The 12,138-nt window shown below is 40.0% G+C and overlaps 1 pseudogene; it reads left to right on the forward strand.

Moving 5' to 3' along the window:
* Positions 1-1,206: 1,206 nt before the first annotated feature.
* Positions 1,207-6,234, forward strand: LOC131831108 (small ribosomal subunit protein eS6-like; annotated as a pseudogene).
* The last annotated feature ends 5,904 nt before the right edge of the window (positions 6,235-12,138 follow it).

Raw genomic sequence — 12,138 nt, forward strand, 5'->3', positions numbered from 1 at the left:
TTAGAAAGAGGATTAGATCTCACTAACTGTCCACACCACCTATTTCCACCCTTCATCTCAAAGCTCTTCCCATAGTTGGTTATGGCTATATTGTCCTGCCAAGTCCTCCCTTCTCCATGCCAAATATCCTCAGATTCCTTAATAAGTATGTTAGAGTAACACCACCTGGTGTTTGAATAATGCTTTACTTACTTATGAGCCACAGAACATGGTCATACCATAGCTGTCATTCTTTCGGAGTCCTCTCATACCTTCCTCATCAACTCCACATCTGCCACTTTCTGTAAGTATGGATCTTGTTGGTATAAGGAAACATAGTCAAATTGCCTGTAAACTAGGTATGACATGCTCTATATGACTGTCAAAACGATAAAGAATCTGGTATGTATGGAGGTAAGCAAGCAAGCAAACAAACTGGCCTTACACAATTTCATGGATGCTGGCAGAAGATACAAGATTCCAGGGTCACAGACAAGACTTTACGACTCATGGCACAGCAAACAGCATAAACATCAGAATATTGGTGCCAGTTCCTCAAGCCCAAATTCCCACAAGGCAATGAGAAGAGAACCAAGTGACACCCACACACATAGGGGGTTGTTTTACAGGAAAGTTTATAGAACCTGAATCTTTTATAATGGCCAAAAAGGAAACAAAGCAAAAAGCCTGACCTTGGCTCTAGTGGGAGAAATCTTTTTTATACGAGGTTTATAGGCAATCTTGTCTTTTGTTCTAGAAGATTCTATCTCTATCTTTCAAGACACTTGCTATATAAAAATCTTTGAGAAGATAGTCTAAAACAAAGGTCAGAAATGCAGAAACATGAGAATTGAATAATTGTCTCTCAATATTTACATAATAGGTGGATAAATGTAGACGAGTACATCAATTCTTATAAAGAATATTCTAGTTTCCAATTGACTTCCATTCTCATTTCAGAGGCACTTCATTGGCATTTTGGGAAATGGTATCTTTTATTTTACCTCTCATGTTCTAGCCACCCAATTCTCTGTCAAATCCCTTAATGAAAGAAATACATAAACACTTAAAATATAATAGTGGAGTTCCTACTTAAATAAACACTGAGTTTAAAAAAAAAATAAGTGAAGTGTTGCAGAACTTCTACCATGAACTGAAATGAAATGTCACGAACTAAATTACTGTTCCAGCTGAAACAACTAAAAAGCCAGATAAAATGATGACACAATGGTTTTCAAGACATTGAACAGCAGGTAATAAAACACAGCGAACACTAAAAGAGGAGAAAAAAATAAAATGAATCTGCAATTGTCCCACCTTACTGCTTAGAGAAGTTCTCAGGATGTGGAAGAAGAAGGAAAAATTAGCTGGAACCAGCATCATCCCTGAGTTGAAGAGACATAGCTGAGAGTCTGAGGAGACCAAAATGGGTAGAGTTTGCATAGGAGTGTACTGGAAAGAACAGGGCTTAATGAGGAGCTCTTGAGATCAGCAGATAACCCACCATAAGTCTTTGACTGAGTGCTGAACAACATTTGTGTATCAGGAAATTACCTGAAGCCCACTGAGGTCAGGGTGGTGGGGATACCCAATGAGATTAGACAAAAGGTCATACATTGCCAAAAACAGTCCCTGGTTCCACAAACCAGAGAAGAAAACCTCACAGTTCAGGGCTATTAGCATATATACAAGTTTTACCTTCATAATGGGTGAAAATTAGTCCTAGACTAAAAGCTTTCTGGTCCTGCTTAACAAAATCTAAAAGCAAGACCCCAAAGAATCATACTGTTAGATTAGTAAGCTTAGTGATACCATAACAAAAGTATTCAAAATGAAAAACAGAAGAGACTGAAGAGAAAGATGAAGAGAACATCAGTGAGATCCAGGCCAACTTCAAGTGGTCTGTTACATAGGTAATTGGAGTTCCTGAAGTAGGAAAAGGAGATAATAATAATAATAGAAATAATGGTCAGGAATTTAATGAAAACTATAAACTCACAGCTCTAAGACATTCAGCAAAATCCAATATTAGAAACATGAAGAAAACTGAAGTACCTCACAATGAGATTGCATTAATAAAGAGATTCCAGTGATAAAGAGAAAAATCTTAAAAACACACAGGGAGGTCATTATGTGGCCTATTACCAAGGTTATAATATGCAAAAAAAAAAAAAAAAGAAAGAAAGAAAAGAAAAAAAAGAAAGATAATTTACCAGATAATTATAGCACACTCCCAGTGAAAAGAATGCGATTTAGAAGGGACTAGAGCACATATTCCAAGTACTGAAATGGAATTCTATATCCAGCAAAAATATCTTTTTTTAAAAATATGAAATAATTAGGGTGCCTGGGTAGCTCAGTCAGTTAAGTGTCTGACTTGTGATTTTGGCTGAGGTCATGATCTCATGGGTAGTGGAACTGAGCCCCCATCTGGGCTCCTCACTCAGTGCAGAGTCTGCTTGGTATTCTCTGCCTCTCTCTCCTTGCCCCTCCCCCTGCTCTTGAGTAAATAAAATCTTTTTTTAAAAAAATGTGAAATAATTGTTTTTTTAAAGATATAAAAGCTGAAAGAAGACATTACTAGCAGACCACAACTATAAGAAACATCAGATAAAGTAACTCAGGCAGATAGAAAATTTTATCATTAGAAATCTGGATATAAAGAGCACCAGAAAGTATAACTATGTAAATATAAATCAGATGTTTTCCTTATTGTTTAAATCTTTTGGAATGAAAAGAAAAAACATCGTGAAGCTTATAATGTATATAAAAATAGAATAAATAATAATAGCACAGAGGTTAAGAGGAAAAAATGAAAGTATATCATAATACGGTTCTAATATATTTGAAATTATATATCACATGAGCATATATTATGATAAGTTAAAGATGTTTACTATTAAACACAAAGCAACCACTAAAAAATACAACAGCATTACAGCAATTATCCAAAAACAGAGACGAAATGGAATCATCAAAAATACTTAATTCAAAAGAAGCGCATGATATGGTCTGAATTAGCCCTTCATACTTCATATGTTGAAATCCTAACATCCAAGTAATGGCATTGGGAGTTGGGCCTTTGAGATGCGATTAGATCATGGTGACAGAGCCTTCATGAATGGGATTGGTGCCCTTAGAAAAGAGACTTTTGAGATACCCCATCTACTTCTATTGGGTAAGGACACAAACAGAAGTCTGCAACCGAGAAGAGTGCTTTCACCCAATCATGCAAGCATGTACCCTATTTTGGACTTCTAGTCTCCAGAATCACTGGAAGTAAATTTCTATTATTTTTAAGCCACTCAGTCTGTGGCTTTTTTTTTTTTAAGATTTTATTTATTTATTTATTTGACAGACAGAGATCACAAGTAGGCAGAGAGGCAGGCAGAGCGAAAGAAGGGGAAGCAAGTCCCCCACCGAGCAGGGAGCCCGATGCGGGGCTCAATCCCAGGACCCGAGCTGAAGGCAGAGGCTTTAGCCCACCGAGCCACCTAGGCACCCCAGTCTGTGGCATTTTATTATAGCAGACTAAAGGTACAAAAGAAGAAAAAGAGAACAAAGAACAGATGAGACAAAGAGCAAACACAAAGCAAAGTGAAGATTTAAATTCACCTTTATCAATAGTCATATTAAACATGAATAGCCTAAACACTGTAATTAAGAGGATTTTTGAAAAAGAACTTGCTTCCTACCATAAACACTTTAAATATAAGAAACTAACAGGTTAAAAGGAAAAGAATGGTTTGGTAGGCTAAAAAATAGTCCCCTGAAAAATATCCACATCCTAATCCCTGGAACCTATGAACACATTACCTTATATGGCAAAAGGGATCCCACTCATGTCATTAAGGATCTTGAGATGACAAAATTTCCATGTGGACCTACTGTAATCATGAGAGTCCTTATAAGAGAGAGATAGGAAGGTCAGAACAAGAGAAAGCCATGTGACAGTGGAAACAGAGATGAGTAAGAGGATGTAATGACACTATGCTGTTGGCTATAAAGATGGAGGAAGAAGCCATGAGCCAAGGCTTCTAGAAACTAGAAACGGCAAGGAAATGGATTCTTTCCTACAGCTTCCAGAAGGAACAAACCCTGATGACACCTTGACTTCAACCTAAGGAGACCAATTTCAGGCTTCAAACCCAGAACTATAAAATAACAAATTGGTGTTGTTTAAAGTCACTAAGTTTATAGTCATTTGTTACAGCAGCAATAGGAAACTAATATAGATGGGGAAAGATGTGCCATGTTAACTAACACTAATCAGAATAAAACTAGAGTGACTCTTTTAATATGAGACCGATTTTAGAGTAAAGAATATTGCCAGGGATAGAGAAGCTCATTATGGAATGATAAAGGAATCTGTCAATTCTTCTGGAGGACATAAATATCCCAAAAAAGTTTTATCTAATAATAGAACTTCAAAAATGCATGAAACACAATTTGATGGAACTTTAGAACAAATTTTTCAAATCTATAGCTATAAATACAGATTTTAATATCTATCTTTCAATAATATCCATCTCTTAATAATTCTACTAGAAAAAGTAGACAGAAAATCAGTTAAGATACGGACATCTTGAGCAACAGTCAGCTTGACCTAACATTTCTAGAACATTCCACACAACAGTATACATATTCTTTTCATTTGCACACGGAACATAGACCACATTCTGAGCAATAAAATCTGTGTCAATTTAAGAGGATTCATGTCATATAAAGTATTTCTCTGACCACAGTGAAATTAAATTCTAAACCAATAACAGCAAGATACTTGGGAAATGCCCAAATATTTGGAAACTAAGTAATATAGGTTTTTGACAGTTTTATTTAGGTATAATTGACACAAAACTGTGTATATTTAAGGTATGTAAGTAATAAACTTTTAAATAACTTAATGGATCAAAAAATAAATGAAGGATAAATTAAAAAGTATTTTAAAATGAAAAAAAAAGAAAGAAAGAAAAACAATATCAAAATATGCAGGATGTAGCTATAGCAGTCCATAGAGATAAATATATAGTTGTAACTACCTATATTAGAAAGAAAAAAGTTCTCAAATCAATGACTTCAACTTCAACTCTAAAAAATTTTAAAAAGACAAGCAAATTATACCAAAGAATTAAAGTAAAGTAGAAAGAAGGAAGGAATAAATATCAGAGCAAAAATTAATGACCAAAAACTGGAAAAATAACAGAAATCAATAAACCCAAAGCTGCTTGTTTGAGAATATCAATAAAATTGAAGAACCTTTAAACAGAATCATTAGAGGAAAAAGATAGGGAAAATAAAAATTAATAATATTAGAGATGACAGAGGTGACTACCTCAAATTCTACAGATAGTAAAAGAATCATAAGGAACTATTATGAGCAGCTTTATGCCAATCAATTTAACAATTTTTAAATAGACCAATTCTTTGAAAGTTACAAACTAACAAGGTTCACTCCGCGTGGTTCTTTTTCATGGCACCTCAGAGGTGGTCGTCTGCTTCAGGGTGAAGCTGAACATCTCTTTCCCAGCTACTGGCTGCCAGAAACTCATTGAAGGGGACAATAAATGCAAATTTATGAGAAGGATATGACCACAGAAGTGGGTGCTGATGCTCTGGGCGAAGAATGGAAGGATTGTGTGGTCCCAGTCAGTGGTGGGAATGACAGACAAGGCTTCCGCATAAAGCAGGGTGTCTTAACCCATGGCTATGTCTGCCCGCTACCATGTAAGGGACATGCCTATTACGACCAAGGAAGACTGAAGAAAAAAAGCACAAATCTGTTCCAGGTTGCACTGTGGATGTTGATCTTAGTGTTCTCAACTTGGTTATTGTTAATTTAAAAAAAAGAGAGAGAGAGAGAAGGATATTTCTGGACGCACTGATACTACTGTGCCCTGCCGCCTATGACTCAAAAGAGCTAGCAGAATCCGCAAACTTTCGAACTTCTCTAAAGAAGATAATGCCCACCAGTAGGTGGTGAGAAAGCCCCTGCACAAAGACAGTAAGAAACCAAGACCCAGAGCAATCAAGATTCAAAATCGTGTTACTCCCGGAGTCACACGACACAAATGTCAGCATATTGCCCAAATGAAATAGCATATTAAGAAAAATAAGGAGCAGCCTGCAAAATATGCTATACTTTTGGCCAAGAGACTGGAGAAAGCCAAAGAAAAACACCAGGAACAGATTGCCCAGAGAAGGAGGCTGTTCATTCTGGGAGCTTCTACCTCGAGGTGTGAATCCAATCAAAAATGAGATTTTCTAATAGTAATAAAAGATTAACATAAGATTAATTAATCTAAGATTAGACGTAAAAAGTCAGTCAGCATAAATAAATCTCAAAATAGAGTGAAAGTAGCCAGACAAAAAAGAGTTTACATGTGTGATTCCATTTATATAAATTTCTAGAAGGTGAAGACAACTCTCATAGGAAAGAAAGCAGATCTGTGGTTGCCTAGTGTGTGGGAGCGGTGCGACCAGGGCCCGGGAAGAGGGGAGAGGGCTGGCTTAGGAAGGGGCAAGAGGAAAAGTCTTGGACGTGATGATTATGCCCACTAGCTTGATTATGGTGATGAGTTCAGGGGTATATACCTATGTCTAGACTTATCAAATTGTATACTTTAAGTATGTAAGTTTATTTTATGTCAATCAGTAAACCACATTTATTAACGAAACGGAGTTTTTGGTTTTGGGTTTTTTTTTTTTTTTCCCAATTTGAAAGATCGTTTCTATAAATCTCCAGTCAGTCCGCCTGCTTTTAAAGTTTGAATTTGAAGGACCATCCAGCTATGTTCAAAGGGACTCACTTGAGACACGGAGGCATGTGCCTAGTCTACGCACATTTACTGCAACACGCAGAATTCCGCTCTGAAGACAGAGCAGGGAGAGAAGCTGGTGGGGCGGAGGGTATGGGAAGCAAGACTTGCTGGAACTACCACCAGAGCTACCAACACAAAAAAACTGCTTCATTGGCCCACCGTCTCCGCAGGCAATACACAGGGTACAAAGTTAGAAAAATCCATTTTCCTTACTTCTGGCCTGACGTAAGTATTCTCTGGCCTGAAGCAGGACAGCCTGTTCCAGCTAGCTTGCTAGTTACGCCATCCTGGCAGGCCGCATGCGCAGCAAGTTCTCTTCCAAGTTACTGCCTCCTGGTTAAGCCCTCAAGGGCATTGCTTCGGACCTCGCTATAGGCAAGCCAAAGATTTGCATTTTTTTGCACTGGGGAACTCCACTGAGGGGGATCAGTTCTGGTGCCTGGAGTACACAGTGCAGTTTTGTTTGATCTATTAAGGCAATTGAGATGTTGTAACTCATTTGCAACTGATTTGATTTTACTCCAAAAGTATTTCCCTCCAGCCTAGACTTGGCTTTGTGTCCTGGAAATCAGGAGAACCGTATGTGGGTAAAAAGTAAAGAGGTCTAATGAGCAAAGAACTCAAGGTCTCTCTGCATAAGAATATTTTAATTACTTTCGAAGCCCTGCCTCCCTCCACCCACGGGTTCCCCGGGGGCGCGGGCAGCGGGGTTGGTGGGGGGGTGTTTCCTTCCACTGGGGTGGAGAACGGAGCTGCTGGGAATGCTGCTGGGGCTCCCAGAAATGCCACTACAGTTACCCTTGGCAATCTTTTATTGTGCAATGCCCTTTCTCAGGAAGATGAATACAAGCGGTACATACCGAGTGTCAGTCACACACTCAGCTACCACCGGTCTCATTAGGCAGACACTGAAAGGACCTTGAGGAAAAATAATGCCACGGAATCGGAACCCGGAATTCAGGGAAGAAGGGGGCAAGGGAAAGAAACTTCCTGCGACGGGGAAGCCACTTCCAGGCAAACAACATGACGCCCAGTACGGTCCATGTCCCTCCCTCTGAGAGCAAAGGCCATTTTAAATTCCATCCCTTTGTCACCCATTCATCAGTACAGCCCCGCACGTGGGAGCCACAGGCACAGAGACACAATAGGGAGAGGTCTCCTGTCCTGGACAGGACAGCGCTTGTTTCTCCTAGAAGATCTGTGGAAGGAATGATGCACCAGGGTTGTTTGTTGTTGTTGTTGTTTAAGATTTTTATTTATTTGACAGACAGAGATCACAAGTAGGCAGAGAGGCAGGCAGAGAGAGAGGAAGGGAAGCAGGCTTCCCTGCTGAGCAGAGAGACCGGTGCAGACTTGATCCCAGAACCCTGGGATCATGACCCTAGCTGAAGGCAGAGGCTTTAACCCACTAAGCCACCCAAGTGCCCCTGTTGTTTTTTTGTTTTGTTTTGGTTTTGTTTTGTTTTTAATCTAGACCATTTAGGAGAGAAAAACATCATTTCCTTCTACCCTTCTGAGTTCTCAGCTGAGACACCTGTGATGAAAGAGAGATAACAGGAGAAAAACAGAAGATCAGCATCTCTGCCTTATGTAGTCACAGGAGATCCGCAAGGAAAATGAGTAAACCCCAGAGGTGGCTTTAGAATTCAGGATTAATGCCATCTTAATAGGGAAAGAGGGAGGGATGCAGCCCTCTTAGGAGACAGTAAATGACTGGAGGGAAAGATGAATGGGTCCTTAGAAGACCAGATGGGAAGGTAGGACAGTTAGTGACAAACTCTGGTCGTGGCATTAACTTATAGTCTCCTCTCCAGTTGTAAGAGTTAATCTTCCTCCCTTGATCACATTCACAGGGAGGGAGGGGCTTGAGGACAACTGAGTTCCTTTTGTACAACGTGTCTCGTGGCAGATAGGGGGAAATCGGGGAAAGACTTTTCCTGCCTTTACTGTTTTTCAAGTGCCTACAGCTCAAAATAATCAGTAGAACAAAACATACTGGGATGGCATGTCCTGAACTCCTGTCACATTTCTGCTGCCCTTGGGCCTAGAATTAGCTTTGAAATCTATGTGACTCACTTTACCTCCCTGGAACTCTATCTCTCCATCTGTAAAATGAGATTACACTCTAGTTTTCTAGCTTTAAGGCTGTATAAAAAGGAAACCACAGGTCCAAAATGGTGTCCCTTGGGTTAAGACCTCAAGTCAGTAAGCCAAGACTTCGTATTAACCTAACTCCAGTTAGCTTTAACCAGTCAGCATGGAATTTCCTGGTGAATATCAGAAAAGTCACTAATAGACCCCTCTGACTCCTCTTATGAGGACAACCTTGCCAAAGCAATGCATTCCTTGTTAATACACTCCTTTCTTCCTTCCTTTTACCCTTCCTCTGCCTCTGAAGACCTCTCTTTTGCTTTGTTCAGTGGCACTCCCTCTACTTGCTAGATGAGATGTTGCCTGATGCATCAATCATTTAATAAAGCCAAGTAGATCTCAGATTTACTTGGTTGAATTTTGGTTTTTGACAGATTTGGTGTCAGCGATAGGATCCAAAGTGGACTTTTGCCAGCACTCAGGGACAGTAAGAAACAAACATGGTGCCTTGCTAACCCTTTTGAGTTCCCTTTTGCACCATCTCTGCCGGCTGTCGCTGACTCCCTGTTGGTTTGAGCTCTGCTCTTTTTGCTTTCAAGCTACCAACCCAATTGGCTTCCCAGTCCAAGGTTGATGGGTCAGTGTGGACTGACAGATGGCTCTCACAGAGCACCTGTCCTTAGCCCTTGGTTTAGTCCACAGTTCCACACTGGAATCCCTCCCCCAGTCCCCAGCTGCCCTCCGCATTTCCTGGCATTTGCTGCTTTACTCTTTCTCCATTTCCAAACCACAGTCTCTGTGTATGGAGTCTGATGACTTTGTCTATGCTGGGAATTGCTGGGGGTGCACACAGCCTTCTCTTGGCCAGTCTTGTTTTGTGTAAATAAAGGCTTAGCTAATGGGATCCTTAAATTCTAAAAGAAACCTTCCAGGATACCTGCTTATCTCATTTCTAAAAACTGATGCAGAGAGCTGTGACTATCTATAAAAATGGCAAAATCTTACTAAAAACAAGCTAAAATTACAGGGACAATTATGGGAAACATTTTAATTAGATAAAATCATTTGAGAAGTACACTTGAAAGAAAGGGTTCCCAAATTACACTGAATGGGATACCTCTTTTAACTGGCAAGTAAGCGCCTCCGAAAGGTTTCAAGATTCCAAAATAGTTCCATTGAAAGGTTTCATCACAAAAGACTAATAAAATTAAAGATGTGGGGGGAACATGAGACTATAAGACTGGCGTAATACCTACTGCTCCCCTCTTTCCTCCTCTGAGTACTCATTCTAATCTAAATTATTTTTCCACTCTGAAAAAAGTACAGAACTGTAAACAAAATTTCTCCAAGTCAATGGCCCTACAGACACCCCCATATCTACCTTCACAGGAAGGGCTCCCAGATGCGCAACCCCTACTTTTCACACATTTTATAGTTCAGATGATATATGTCGTCTTTGTAACTCCTTTGTAAAGGAGTTAATGATTTCCTTGGAGTCTTCCAGGACAATAGATAACATCTAAGGAATGACCAGGCAGAGGCATCATGTACCCCTCCCCAAGACCACTGACTCCAGACACCTTGACATCAAGACCCCTGGCTCCAGGGCATAAGTGACTTATAAAGGACATCTGAGCACTTGTTCTTGTTTTGACCAAATTCCTGGATGCTTGAGAGGACACATAGACCAGACTACTGTCTTCAATAAAACCTTCAGACCCCAAGTAAAAATAAGACTCTCTCGTTCCTTTTGTGAGTCGACCAGAAGCTCCATCTGCTACACTCTATCACTTACGCTAGTCAGTAAACTCTGCTCTCACTTCCTTTCTGCATGAGTTTGCTTTCTGTCCCTCTCGAAACCAAGGACCCTTTTGACTGGTCCTGCAGAACCCCTTCTCGGTCCTTAGACTCAGCCAGCCTGCATCACTTTCTCTCCAAGAGAGAGCTATTGCTTTCTTGCTTGTCTCATTTTGCATATCTGGGCTTTGGCTTTCTGCCTGCCTGGCAAAGCCCTGGTGGTTGATTCTCTCTTTGGGCTGTCTTTCGGAGTGACTTTGGATTTGGGGAACGTAATATCCTCTGCACCCTTGGGGGACCTGTCTTACACCCTAGAGGATGGGGGGAGGTGATTCAATACTGCCAAAAATATTTAAAATTAAAATTATGTTCCCAGAGGGAAAGAACCAAGTTGAGGATGATGCAGTAGGATAGGTAGATCAATCTCTGATGTCATTTAAGTTAACAACCCAATTCTCAGAGGAAATGAGAGCAACTGTCCTTATCTTACAAATCTTTTGTAAAAGAAAAGTCAGTTCTAGAGGCAATTTGAAATTCTTCTATTTTCTTACCAATCCCCAAACTTCCCCTGTTCATCAGAAAAGGTTAGTAAATTACTGGCCTTAGGAAACCGCCTTACAGAAACCCACATTCTTTCATTGTTCCTTGAAGTTAAACATCTTATCATGTCTTTGAAATGTAAACACAGCCCACAAATCACCTGTGACCAAAAGAAAAAAGGGGAAGAGGCCTTTTTAAAATACAAACTGCTAAAAGGTTACTTGTTCCCAAACTCTAGCACAGTTCCCTTAAGATTAATTTCAAGGACAGGGGCGCCTAGGTGACTCAGTCCTTAAGCGTCTGCCTTTGGCTCAGGTCCTGATCCCAGGGAGCCTAACATAAGGCTCCCTGCTGGGGGGTGGGGGGTAGCCTGCTTCTCCCTCTCCCACTCCCCTTGCTTGTGCTCCCTCTCTTGCTGTCTCTCTCTGTCAAATAAATAAATAAAATCTTAAAAAAAAAAAAAAGATTAATTTCAAGGACAAATACAAGTCTTAAAAATCTTCTCCACAAATATTATTAACATAAGATCTTTGCATCAGTGTGTTTGTGTATATGTTATAATGATGAGTTATTGTTCAACCTCCAAATGGTATTGCTAAAATTAATTTGTAAAAGAGCTCTATTTAGTGGGTTTGAAGACAAGTACTTAGAAGGACCGGGCAATTTAAAGTACTTGAAATGGAGTGCCTGGGTGGCCCAGTTGGTTAAGTGGCTGCCTACAGTTCAGATCATGATCTCAGGGTCCTGGGATAGAGCCTGACTTGGGCTCCATGCTCAGTGGGGAGTCTGCTTCTCCCTCTGCCCTTACCCCACACTTGCAGGAGGGTGATGCATGTGCAAAATACTCAAAAAGATGGAAACTAAACCAAATTTTTTCAAGTTCATGTGATCTGGGAAAATGGTCAATACAAAA

Source organism: Mustela lutreola, chromosome 5 (genome assembly GCF_030435805.1).
Source record: "Mustela lutreola isolate mMusLut2 chromosome 5, mMusLut2.pri, whole genome shotgun sequence".
Classification (NCBI taxonomy): Eukaryota; Metazoa; Chordata; class Mammalia; order Carnivora; family Mustelidae; genus Mustela; species Mustela lutreola.